The sequence below is a fragment of the Schistocerca serialis genome, chromosome 4 (genome assembly GCF_023864345.2).
Source record: "Schistocerca serialis cubense isolate TAMUIC-IGC-003099 chromosome 4, iqSchSeri2.2, whole genome shotgun sequence".
Lineage (NCBI taxonomy): Eukaryota > Metazoa > Arthropoda > Insecta > Orthoptera > Acrididae > Schistocerca > Schistocerca serialis.
The window spans coordinates 775,617,078-775,629,341 of NC_064641.1; the positions used below are offsets into that span (position 1 = coordinate 775,617,078).

Consider the following 12,264-nt stretch of genomic DNA (forward strand, 5'->3'; position numbering starts at 1 on the left):
ATGAAATTTTTTGCGCTGAGCTACACTACTGGCCATTAAAATTGCTACACCACGAAGATGACGTGCTACAGACGCGAAATTTAACCGACAGGAAGAAGATGCTGTGATATGCAAATGATTAGCTTTTTAGAGCATTCATACAAGGTTGGCGCCGGTAGCGACACCTACAACCTGTTCACACGAGGAAAGTTTCCAACCGATTTCTCATACACAAACAGCGGTTGACCGGCGTTGCCTGGTGAAACGTTGTTGTGATGCCTCGTGTAAGGAGGAGAAATGCGAACCATCACGTTTCCGACTTTGATAAAGGTCGGATTGTAGCCTATCGCGATTGCGGTTTATCGTATCGCGACATTGCTGCTCGCGTTGGTCGTGATCCAATGACTGTTAGCAGAATATGGAATCGGTGGGTTCAGGAGGGTAATACGGAATGCCGTGCTGGATCCCAACGGCCTCGTATCACTAGCAGTCAAGATGACAGGCATGTTATCCGCTTGGCTGTAACGGATCGTGCAGCCACGTCTCGATCCCTGAGCCAATAGATGGGAACGTTAGCAAGACAATAACCATCTCCACGAACAGTTGGACGACGTTTGTAGCAGCATGGACTATCAGCTAGGAGACCATGGCTGTGGTTGCCAATGACGCTGCATCACAGACAGGAGCGCCTGCGATGGTGTACTCAGCGACGAACTTGGGTGCACGAATGGCAAAACGTCATTTTTTCGGATGAATCCAGGTTCTGTTTACAGTATCATGATGGTCGCATCCGTGTTTGACGACATCGCGGTGAACGCACATTGGAAGCGTGTATTCGTCATCGCCATACTGGCGTACCACCCGGCTTGATGGTATGGGGTGCCACTGGTTACACGTCAGGGTCGCCTCTTGTTCGCATTGACGGCCCTTTGAACAGTGGGCGTTACATTTCAGATGTGTTACTACCCGTAGCTCTACCCTTCCTTCGATCCCTGCGAAACCCTACATTTCAGCACGATAATGCACAGACCGCATGTTGCAGGTCCTGTACGGACCTTTCTGGATACAGAAAATGTTCGACTGCTGCCCTGGCCAGCACATTCTCCCATTCTCCAGATCTCTCACCAATTGAAAACGTCTGGTCAATGTTGGCCGAGCAACTGGCTCGTCACAATACACCAGTCACTACTCTTGATGAACTGTGGTATGGTGTTGAAGCTGCATGGGCAGCTGTACCTGTACACACCATCCAAGCTCTTTTTGATTCAATGCCCAGGCGTATCAAGTCCGTTATTTCGGCCAGAGGTGGTTGTTCTGGGTACTGATTTATCAAGCTCTATGCACTCAAATTGCATGAAAATGTAATCACGTGTCAGTTATAGTATGTACAGGGTGATTCAAAAAGAATACCACAACTTTAGGAATTAAAATCTGCAACGACGAAAGGCAGAGCTAAGCACTATCTGTCGGCGAATTATGGCGCTATAAAGTTTCATTTAGTTGTACATTTGTTCGCTTGAGGCGCTGTTGACCAGGCGTCAGCGTCAGTTGATGCTAAGATGGCGACCGCTCAACAGAAAGCTTTTTGTGTTACTGAGTACGGCAGAAGTGAATCGACGACAGTTGTTCAGCGTGCATTTCGAACGATGTATGGTGGTGTATTAAACGTTGGTATAAACAGTTTACAGAGAATGGGTGTTTGTGCAAAGGGAAAAGTTCTGGACGGCCGAGAACGAGTGATAAAAATGTAGCACGCATACAGCAAGCATTTGTTCCCAGCCCAGGAAAATCGACTCGCAGAGCTAGCAGAGAGCTGCAAATTCCACAATCAACTGTATGGAGAGTCCTACGAGGCGATGGATCGGCCGCCAGGCAGCCCATGACAGAGCACTTCATCACTGGCCTCCAAGAAGCCCTGATCTTACCCCCTGCGATTTTTTCTTATGGGGGTATGTTAAAGATATGGTGTTTCGGCCACCTCTCCCAGCCACCATTGATGATTTGAAACGAGAAATAACAGCAGCTATCCAAACTGTTACGCCTGATATGCTACAGAGAGTGTGGAACGAGTTGGAGTATCGGGTTGATATTGCTCGTGTGTCTGGAGGGGGCCATATTGAACATCTCTGAACTTGTTTTTGAGTGAAAAAAAACCTTTTTAAATACTCTTTGTAATGATGTACAACAGAAGGTTATATTATGTTTCTTTCATTAAATACACATTTTTAAAGTTGTGGTATTCTTTTTGAATCACTCTGTATAATATGTCTGTCCAATGAATACCCGTTTATCATATGCATTTGTTTTTGGTGTGGCAATTTTAATGGCGAGTAAAATACACATTTTTAAAGTTGTGGTATTCTTTTTGAATCACCCTGTATAATATGTCTGTCCAATGAATACCCGTTTATCATATGCATTTGTTTTTGGTGTGGCAATTTTAATGGCGAGCAGTGTAGATGATGTAGATGTATTTTCCCTGTGGAGGACTAAGAAGGATGTTACGCAGAAACACCTAGTAGGTGGGCTCAGCCCTAGCCTCCGTCGGCCTTACAGCAGACGTCAACTCATCAGTGGTGATCCCCCCACCCCCTTTCGTGTATAGCCATCCTTTACTCCCTCCCGTTTTCCTTTTCCCACTCAGTCATTAGCGAAGAGGAACCATAGAGGACGCACGTATTTCGCACAGTTACACCACAAGTGAAGTTTGAATATTGCTCTGTCAGTGAATGTATGTGTAACACGAAACTGTTATCAAATTTTTAGCGCTGAGCTGTAATGTTCAGCCGAGAATAGGAGTGAGGCGCGGCAGGTGTGTGTAAGTGTACACGTAATGGGCTGTGTTTGTGCAGCGTGGCGTGCGGAAGCCGGCGGACCCGCGGCCTGTGGCTACCCAGCGACCGCCGACGCGTCGGCGCCGAAGCTGCAAAAATCAGATGCTTCCGCGTGGCCGGCCACGGCCCCTGTCTGCAAGCTATTCCTGGGGGCCGGCGCGTATACAGTGCAGCAGGCCACAGCTTACTCGCGTCCACTGGCCGGCAGCATTCAAATCCTCCGTGCTAAAGACTCGCAAATACGCGCGAGGGGCAACTGTCGATCGCATTTCGACCAATCCGTATTGTCCTGTCATTCGTTTAATTACTAATACCAGTACCTCCTACCGATGTTTCAGAAATATCTGTAGTATATCGAGAGGTTGTAACAACGGAAAATTGTACTGAAATGCAGGAGAATCTGCAGCGAATTGACGCATGGTGCAGGGAATGGCAATTGAATCTCAATGTAGACAAGTGTAATGTGCTGCGAATACATAGAAAGATAGATCCCTTATCATATAGCTACAAAATAGCAGGTCAGCAACTGGAAGCAGTTAATTCCATAAATTATCTGGGAGTACGCGTTAGGAGTGATTTAAAATGGAATGATCATATAAAGATGATCGTCGGTAAGGCAGATGCCAGACAGATTCATTGGAAGAATCCTAACGAAATGCAATCCGAAAACAAAGGAAGTAGGTTACAGTACGCTTGTTCGCCTACTGCTCGAATACTGCTCAGCAGTGTGGGATCCGTACCAGATAGGATTGATAGAAGAGATAGAGAAGATCCAACTGAAAGCAACGTGCTTCGTTACAGGATCATTTAGTAATCGCGAAAGCGTTACGGAGATGATAGATAAACTCCAGTGGAAGACTTTGCAGGAGAGACGCTCAGTAGCTCGGTACGGACTTTTGTTGAAGTTTCGGGAACATACCTTCACCGAAGAGTCAAGCAGTATATTGCTCACCCCTACGTATATCTCGCGAAGAGACCATGAGGATAAAATCAGAGAGTTTAGAGCCCACACAGAACCATACCGACAATCCTCCTTTCCACGAACAATACGAGCCTGGAATAGAAGGGAGAACCGATAGAGGTACTCAAGGTACTCTCCGCTACACACCGTCAGGTGCCTTGCGGAGTATGGACGTAGATATAGATGAAATGATTATTACCAGGCAGCAGTGACCCATTTCCGGCTGCAGGTTACCTGCCCATCAGGTTAAAGGCACAACAGAAAGTTAACTCTCATATAGTTATTGACTGCACTTAAAAATTTACAATGTTGCCATAATCTACTCAGTGAAATGTACAATCGTACGTTGAAGGTTAAATAAAATAAGTCAGGCATTAAAGTTACAAACTGTATATACGGGGAGATTCTTATTAACGTTTAAACGTGCCTAGATGACACCGAGACAAGTAGTTTAACATACACTGAAGTGCCAAACAAACTGGTACACCTGCCTAATATCGTGGAGGGCCCCCGAGAGTACGCAGAATCGCTGCAACACGACGTGACATGGACTCGACTAATGTCTGAAGTAGTGCTGGAGGAAATTGACACCATGAATCCTGCAGGGCTGTCCACAAATCCGTAAGAGTACGAGGGGTGGAGATCTCTTCTGAACAGCACGTTTCAAGGCATCCCACATATGCTCAATAACGTCGATGTCTGGGGAGGTTGGTGGCCAGCGGAAGTGTTTAAACTCAGAAGAGTGTTCCTTGATCCACGCTATAGCAATTTTGGACGTGTGGGGTATCGCAATTCAAAATGGTTCAAATGGCTCTGAGCACTATGGGACTTAACTTCTGAGGTCATCAGTCTCCTAGAACTTACAACTACTTAAACGTAACTAACCTAAGGACATCACACACATCCATGCCCGAGGCAGGATTCGAACCTGCGACTGTAGCGGTCACGCGTTTCCAGACTGTAGCGCCTAGAACCGCTCGGCCACTCCAGCCGGCGGTGTCGCAGTGTCCCGCTAGAATTGTCCAAGTTCGTGGGAATGCACAACGGACATGAATGGATGCAGATGATCAGACATGATGCTTAGAAATATGTCACATGTCAGAGTCGCATCAGGGACCCCATATCACACCAGCTCCAAACGCCCAACACCATTACAGAGCCTCCACCAGCTTGAACAGTCCCCTGCTGACATGCAGGTTCCATCGATTCATCAGGTTGTCTCCAAACCCCTACACGTCCATCCACTCGATTCAATTTGAAACGAGACTCGTCCGACCGGAAAACTTGTTTCCAGTCATCAACAGTCCAATGTTGGTGTTGACGAGCCCAGGCGAGGCGTAGAGCTTTGTGTCGTGCAGTCATCAAGGGTTCATAAATGGGCCATCGGCTCTGAATGCCCATATCGATGATGTTTCGTTCAAATGTTCAAATGTGTGTGAAATCTTATGGGACTTAACTGCTAAAGTCATCAGTCCCTAAGCTGACACACTACTTAACCTAAATTATCCTAAGGACAAACACACTCACCCATGCCCGAAGGCGGACTCGAACCTCCGCCGGGACCAGCCGCACAGTCCATGACTGCAGCGCTTAGACCGCTCGGCTAATCCTGCGCGGTGATGTTTCGTTGAATGTTTCCTTGAATGGATCGCACGCTGACACTTTTTGATGGCCCAGCACTGAAATCTGCAGCAGTTTGCGGAAGGGTTTCACTTCTGTCGCCTTGAACGATTCTCTTCAATCGTCATTCCTCCCGTTCTTGCAGGATCTTTTTCCGGTCGCAGCGATTTCGGAGATTTCATGTTTATCGGACTCCTAATATTCACGATACACTCGTGAAATGGTCGTACTGCCAAATTCCCACTTAATCACTACCTCGGAGGTGCTGTGTCGCATCAATCGTGCGGCGGCTATAGCACCCCGTTCAAACTCACTCAAATCTTGATAACCAGCCATTGTATCAGCAGTAACTGATCGAACAACTGCGCGAGACACGTGTTGTCTTATGTAGGAGTCACCGACCACAGCGCGTATTCTGCCCGTTTACATATCTCTGTATTACGCATGCCTATACCAGTTTCTCTGGCTCTTCAGTGTAAAACAGTACATTGAATAGGCCGTTCGCTGCTGCTCTTGTAAAGTGATAAGTGGTTGAATACTACGAAAAACACCAGTATTCTCCTATTGATTCCAATTTTTTGAATCTCTGCTCAAAAATCATATTGTAAAATGGGATCATACGAGCATTTGGGTATTACGAATAGTCAGTGCTAAAGAGTGAAAACTGAATTGGATAACTCTGTTTCTCGTGTTAATTTTTCCATTCTCAAAGGCTCCAAGCAGATAAAGATATTCGTAGATAATATGGGGGCTACTCCGTGTTTTGTGACTGTATGAAAAGTTCTTATTTCGATAAAACAAGTTTTTCATTATTTAACTCTATCTCCGTTTGAACAAGCCCTGGAATGCCCACGGTACCGAGCGGCCGCCGTGTCATCCTCAGCCCACAGTCTTCACTGAATGCGGTTATGGAGGGACATGTGGTCAGCACAATGATCTCCTGGCCGTATGTCAGTTTACGATACCGGAGCCGCTACTTCTCAATCAGGTAGCCCCTTAGTTTGCCTCACAAGGGCTGAGTGCACCCCGCTTGCCAACAGCGCTTGGCAGACCGAACGGTCACCCATCCAAGTTCTAGCCCAGCCCGACAGCGCTTAACGTCTGTGATCTGACGGGAACCGGTGTTACCACTGCGGCAAGGCCGTTGGCGTTTTGCTTTATTTAAGGCATCAATAATGCTCATAGTAACTACTGTATTTATTCATTTTCTGTTTTAGATTAACGATACCACGAACAGTTGTCACGTTTAAAATTAATATGTAGCATTCACTTTTTCTTTGCACCATACATTGTTACCATGTGTACTCCTGTACACAGGCGTCCGTTTCTACTTCGCGTGTTTTGGCTTATATAACACATCCACCACGTCGTTACACGTATTTTATGTTCATTTGAAACGTGAAGAATGCGGAGCTCTTTTGTTTTGTTTTTGTGGCTGTGGCAGGACGTCTGTTGTCTGATCTATTATTCAATGGTTGTTATTCTATGAGTTTGATTGCCTTTAAAAAATGGTTCAAATGGCCCTGAGCACTATGGGACTTAACTGCTGAGGTCATCAGTCCCCTAGAACTTAGAACTACTTAAACTTAACTAACCTAAGGACCTCACACACATCCATGCCCGAGGCAGGATTCGAACCTGCGACCCTAGCGGTCGACGGTTCCAGACTGTAGCGCCTAGAACCGCTCGGCCACCCCGGCCGTCGATTACCTTAAAGTTTGTTTTAAGTCAGTGGGATATTTTATCAATAATGAAGAGAAATTCTAAGTATCTGTAAGAACTTGATGTTAAACCACCACTTGTCTTAATAAATTCAGATTGCACGTAAAAATGTATCCTGAAACATGCTATGAACTAATGCCCTGTTGTACATAGATTTTAGACCGAAGAAATGACATTTTAACGCTATCTGACTACGACTTTTAGAGGAATGCAACAAGGGTTGGGTAGTGATAGCTTATTTGAGCAACGACAGAATAACGAGCATAAATGAGGATACGAATCAATTCTGTGATCGCTTTAAGTTGTGATGAGCTCATGGGCTGGTAGGCAAGTTACGTGGACTGAGCATGCATGTCGCAGTATGTTAACCTAGCTTTTTCTAACTAGAAACATGAAATAGAAAAACTCAGAATAATCACATCGTAGAGTAAAGTGTTATATCACCTATTTTCCCTGCACCGGCAGCTGACGACTTACTTGCTGGCTTGAAAAACGTGCAAAGAAATACCCGAAGCGTATTGCTGACTACAGTTTTTTAAGAACCGTATATACCGATTGTATTAATGGCCCAGTAAAAGTGGAGTTCATAATATGACATGTGAAAGTTCAATACAAATTGTAATGTGCACACACTGACATAAAATTAATTGAATTTTTAAGCAGTCGCTCTGGATTATGAACGAACATGAACGAACTGCGTAAGCTTTGATTCAAATTATTGTTATTATTACTATTGTTATTATTAATATTGTTATTATTATTTCGTCTAAAAGTTAATAACGTTTCATCAGATAATTCTATGCAGATCGCGAAGTGTACACAATGACATAAAAATAATAGAATTTTTAAACAGTGGTACGAGATTACGAACGAACTCCGTAGGTTTTAACTCAAATGATTATTTTAATTTCATGGTGAGGATGATCATGGTCACAGTGAAGCTTACAAATATCCATGCATGAAACACGGCAATACTATTTGGATGCACTAATGTGAATCCAATTCTGCACCATGCCTTGGAAACTAACCATCTCAGTGAAAAAGGAACATTTAATTAGTACATAAATAAATCCACGCTAAATATTTGCAAATGCTGGAAATACTGCTTTGCCACGCAACGCGATGCAAGCAGGACCGCGGCAAGCATTTGTAACACTAAATGTGGGAGTGATCAACATAAAATGACTCCAGTTGCACTTAGTACATTACTCAACCATAGTCTTTTCCTCGAAACACACCGCCAGGAAGCTCCAGACAAACAAGCCTCACTTCATCGCGTTTTACCCTACGCTCGCGTCTCATTGGCTAGCGTCTTTGCCCGTCCAAGTGTTTCAAATGAGATGAACCTACAAAATTCAACGAAGACAGTGATGCTTTGAGTGATAGGTCGCTCGGTACAAAAACTTTTCTGTACCGTCGTCAGCGATTTGTATTACGCGGAAGAAAATGAGTTTCTAAAAGTTATGTTTGTCGGAGACAACTTTCAGACAACTTACGATGAAATAATATCTTCGGAAATGTGCACTCATTCCATCATCCCTTACATCCTCAGAAGAGAATCTAGTGGCAGCCTTAAATACTTCGTGTTTGTCACGGGAGCGTGATTTTGTACCTGCGATGTCAGATTTTTATCCAAACCTGAGAGCCGATTGGAGCTGTTAACATTTTGTTTCACTCTTTATCACCATATCTACGGCCAGGTAACACATTGAGTACCTTTAGCATGTACTGCGATTGTCTAATAAAGACTGATGCACTCATGTTACTTTCTTTCCTGCCTATAGGAGCACCTCATTACATCACGATCGCCCAAGGAGGAATTTCATTAAAAAAAATTTCAGAGCCAGCAATCAACAACAGTGCTAGAGCCGTGACGCAGTGTAATGCTGGTACACACTAAATTACGGCATGCAGATTGTAACCTCAAGGCCAGCCGAAATTGTGCCACGCACGTGAGCACGTACATAACCGCTTTAGCTTTCATTATCGGCAAAATACCTGCAAAGCGAAGGACTATAATAATATTAACTGCCTGGAGTCACGCACCTGACTCTAGATTCGCCGAGTACGGAAGAATTGCAGGAGATGGAAATGTTTTCAACTAATCACGAGAAACTGCAGTTTCTAACTTTAAAAGTTTGTTCGGACATTTTACCACAGTTGTGATTAGAAGCCAGTGTTCGGAAACGATTCGGAGTTTATGTATACAAACTGGTTTTCTCCAACGACTGTTCGTTCTAAAGCAATATTACGGAAGAACTTACCGAAAGTAATTTTTGACATCTGAGTTCCTTAAAGGCTGTGACGTGTAGACTGTAGGACTTTTCTGTGAGATCCAAATCGAACTGCAATAACCATCTGCTGTACGTAGAAATGCTAATGATGATGAAGTCCCATACTCCGTAACAGAGCGTAGGGGAACGATGCGGGAGACCCGCGCCGCCGTACTAGGCAAGGTCCTAGTGGAGGTGGTTTGCCATTGCCTTCCTCCGACCGTAATGGGGATGAACGATGACGATGAAGACGACACAACAACACCCAGTCATCTCGAGGCAGGTGAAAATCCCTGACCTGCCGGGAATCGAACCCGGGACTCCATGCTCGGGAAGCGAGAACGCCACCGCGAGACCACGAGACCACGACAATGAAAATTTGTGCTCGACCGGGACTCTAACGCGGATTTCCCGCTTTATGGGACCAGTCGTCTTAACACCTTTGGCTATCCGTGCACAACTGACGATCGCGCCCAAACTTCCATATGTCTTCGTTCCTGCTTCACAGCCTGTACTACTACACACATTACGTAATACCCGCACAGGAAACATTTTAACTGAAACCGCTCCTCGGTACCGGTGGATAAATACAATGTTGCGGTACCTGAGTTTTTGAGAAGAGCTACAAATTATTCTTTCGGACATGCATGCAGCGACTGCAGCCGTTATGAAATACATGAAATATATTTTCAGCTGCGAATACCAACAACCATCATCTGTTTAAGGGAATGACGTCAGTGAAAATTTGTGCCAGACTGGGAGCGGAAGCCGGATTTCCCGGTTTACGTGAGTGGTTGCCTGAACTGCTTTGGCATACATGTATGTCCGAAGAAACATTGCATCGTTCTCCTAAACAAAACAAATGTTCAAAGGTGTGTGAAACCTTATGGGACTTAACTGGTAAGGTCATCAGTCCCTAGCTTACACCCCACTTAACCTAAATTATCCTAAGAACAAACACACACACCCATGCCCGTGGGAGGACTCGAATCACCGCCGGGACCAGCCGCACAGTTTATGACTGCAGCGCCGTAGACCGCTCGGCTAATCCCGCGCGGCTTCTCCTAAACAACAGAGGCACTGTAGTATCGTAAGTTTGGTTACTACATACACCTGTCACCAATATCGCTGAATCTTCTTCTTGTTCTTGGCATTAATCCTGTATCTTCATGGGGTCGGCATGTTAATTTGTGGATTTGGTATTATTAGCGGTGGAGGATGATTAGATGGCATTCTTGTCGTAACGTCTCTCCCCTCTCCCAAGAAAACGGAGTTTTTGTACTCCATTCGTCTGCCTCTAGTGTTATCCCATGTGTTAGAGAACCGTGTACCTGAGGCGGGACCTGAGTTGCACGCCGGTATTCACCTGTTTGTATGTGGGAAACCGCCTGAAAACCCTATCCAGGTTGGCCGCCACACCAGCACTCATTTTTAATCCGCAGGTGGGGGTGGAATCCAGGACCACGGCGCCTTCCCGAGTCACGCAAACACAGCGCTGAGGCGCACGGCTATGCGAGTAGGTCTCCGTTATCGCTGAATATCTATCATCTCGGAAACACCCTGCATATCGTTCGTGTCATGTAACGCGACTGCCTGTTGATCTGACCGTAACATGAGCTGCCGTGGAGTCAACAGCGGGCTGCAGTGGTGAAGACTTTAAATTCGCACACGGAAAGATGACTGCTCAAATGCCCGTCCGGTCATCATCATCTATTCACAATGAGCAGTGTTTCACGGTCTGGATCTTCATTTAAATTAAACTTCCGAGCTAAGAGGCCGTGGTCTAACAGTATAAATTCTTCATTCTGACGTTTCGTTGTCAACTGCGGGCAACACCTTCCGATGAAAGCCAACGACTGGCTGCTAGGCCGTGGGGATCCCGCGTACATTGAGCGCATAGAGGATGCCACCACTCATCACGTTATGTCGACAGTGAAACAAGTGACGAGTGGCGCCGCCCTCTACGCGCTCTATAGGGCCTAGAAATTGGACCTCCGCGGCCTAGTAGCCAGTCATTGACTCACCGCGGAAGATGTTGCCCGCAGTTGGGAACGAAACGTCAGGATGAAGAATTTCTACTGATCGACCATGGCCTCATATCCCGGAAGTTTTACACTACTGGACAATAAAATTGCTACACCACGAAGATGTGCTACAGACGCGACATTTAAACGACATTAACAAGATGCTGTGATATGCAAATGATTACCTTTTCAGAGCATTCACGCAAGGTTGGCGCCGGCGGCGACACCTACAAGGTGCTGACATGAGGAAAGTTTCCAACTGATTTCTCATACGAAAACAACAGTTGACCGGCGTTGCCTAGTAAAACGTTGTTTTGATGCCTCGCGTAAGGAGGAGAAATGCGTACAATCACATTTGCGACTTTGATAAAGGTCGGACTGTAGCCTATCGCGATTGCGGTTTATCGTATCGCGACATTGCTGCTCGTGTTGGTCGAGATCCAATGACTGTTAGCAGAATATGGAATCGGTGGGTTCAGGAGGGTAATACGGAACGCCGTGCTGGATCCCAATTGCCTCGTGACACTAGCAGTCGAGATGACAGGCATCTCATCCACATGGCTGTCACGGATCGTGCAGCCACGTCTCGATCCCTGAGTCAACAGATGGGGACGTTTGCAAGACAACGACCATCTGCACGAACAGTTCGACGACGTTTGCAACAGCATGGAGTATCAGCTCGGAGACCATGGCTGCGGTTACCCTTGACGCTGCATCACTGACAGGAGCGCCTGCGATGGTGTACTCAACAACGAGCCTGGGTGCACGAATTGCAAAACATCATTTTTTCGGACGGATCCAGGTTCTGTTTACAGCATCACGACGGTCGTATCCGTGTTTGGCGACATCGC

General features: G+C 45.8%; 1 protein-coding gene and 1 pseudogene across 2 annotated transcripts in view; one reads left to right on the forward strand and one right to left on the reverse strand.

Annotated features, from left to right (window-relative positions):
- LOC126473336 (complexin) overlaps positions 1–12,264 on the forward strand; it is a 710,430-nt gene that overhangs the window by 57,072 nt on the left and 641,094 nt on the right. The gene's annotated exons all lie outside the window — the stretch shown is intronic.
- LOC126475938 (5S ribosomal RNA) lies at positions 6,426–6,543 on the reverse strand (annotated as a pseudogene).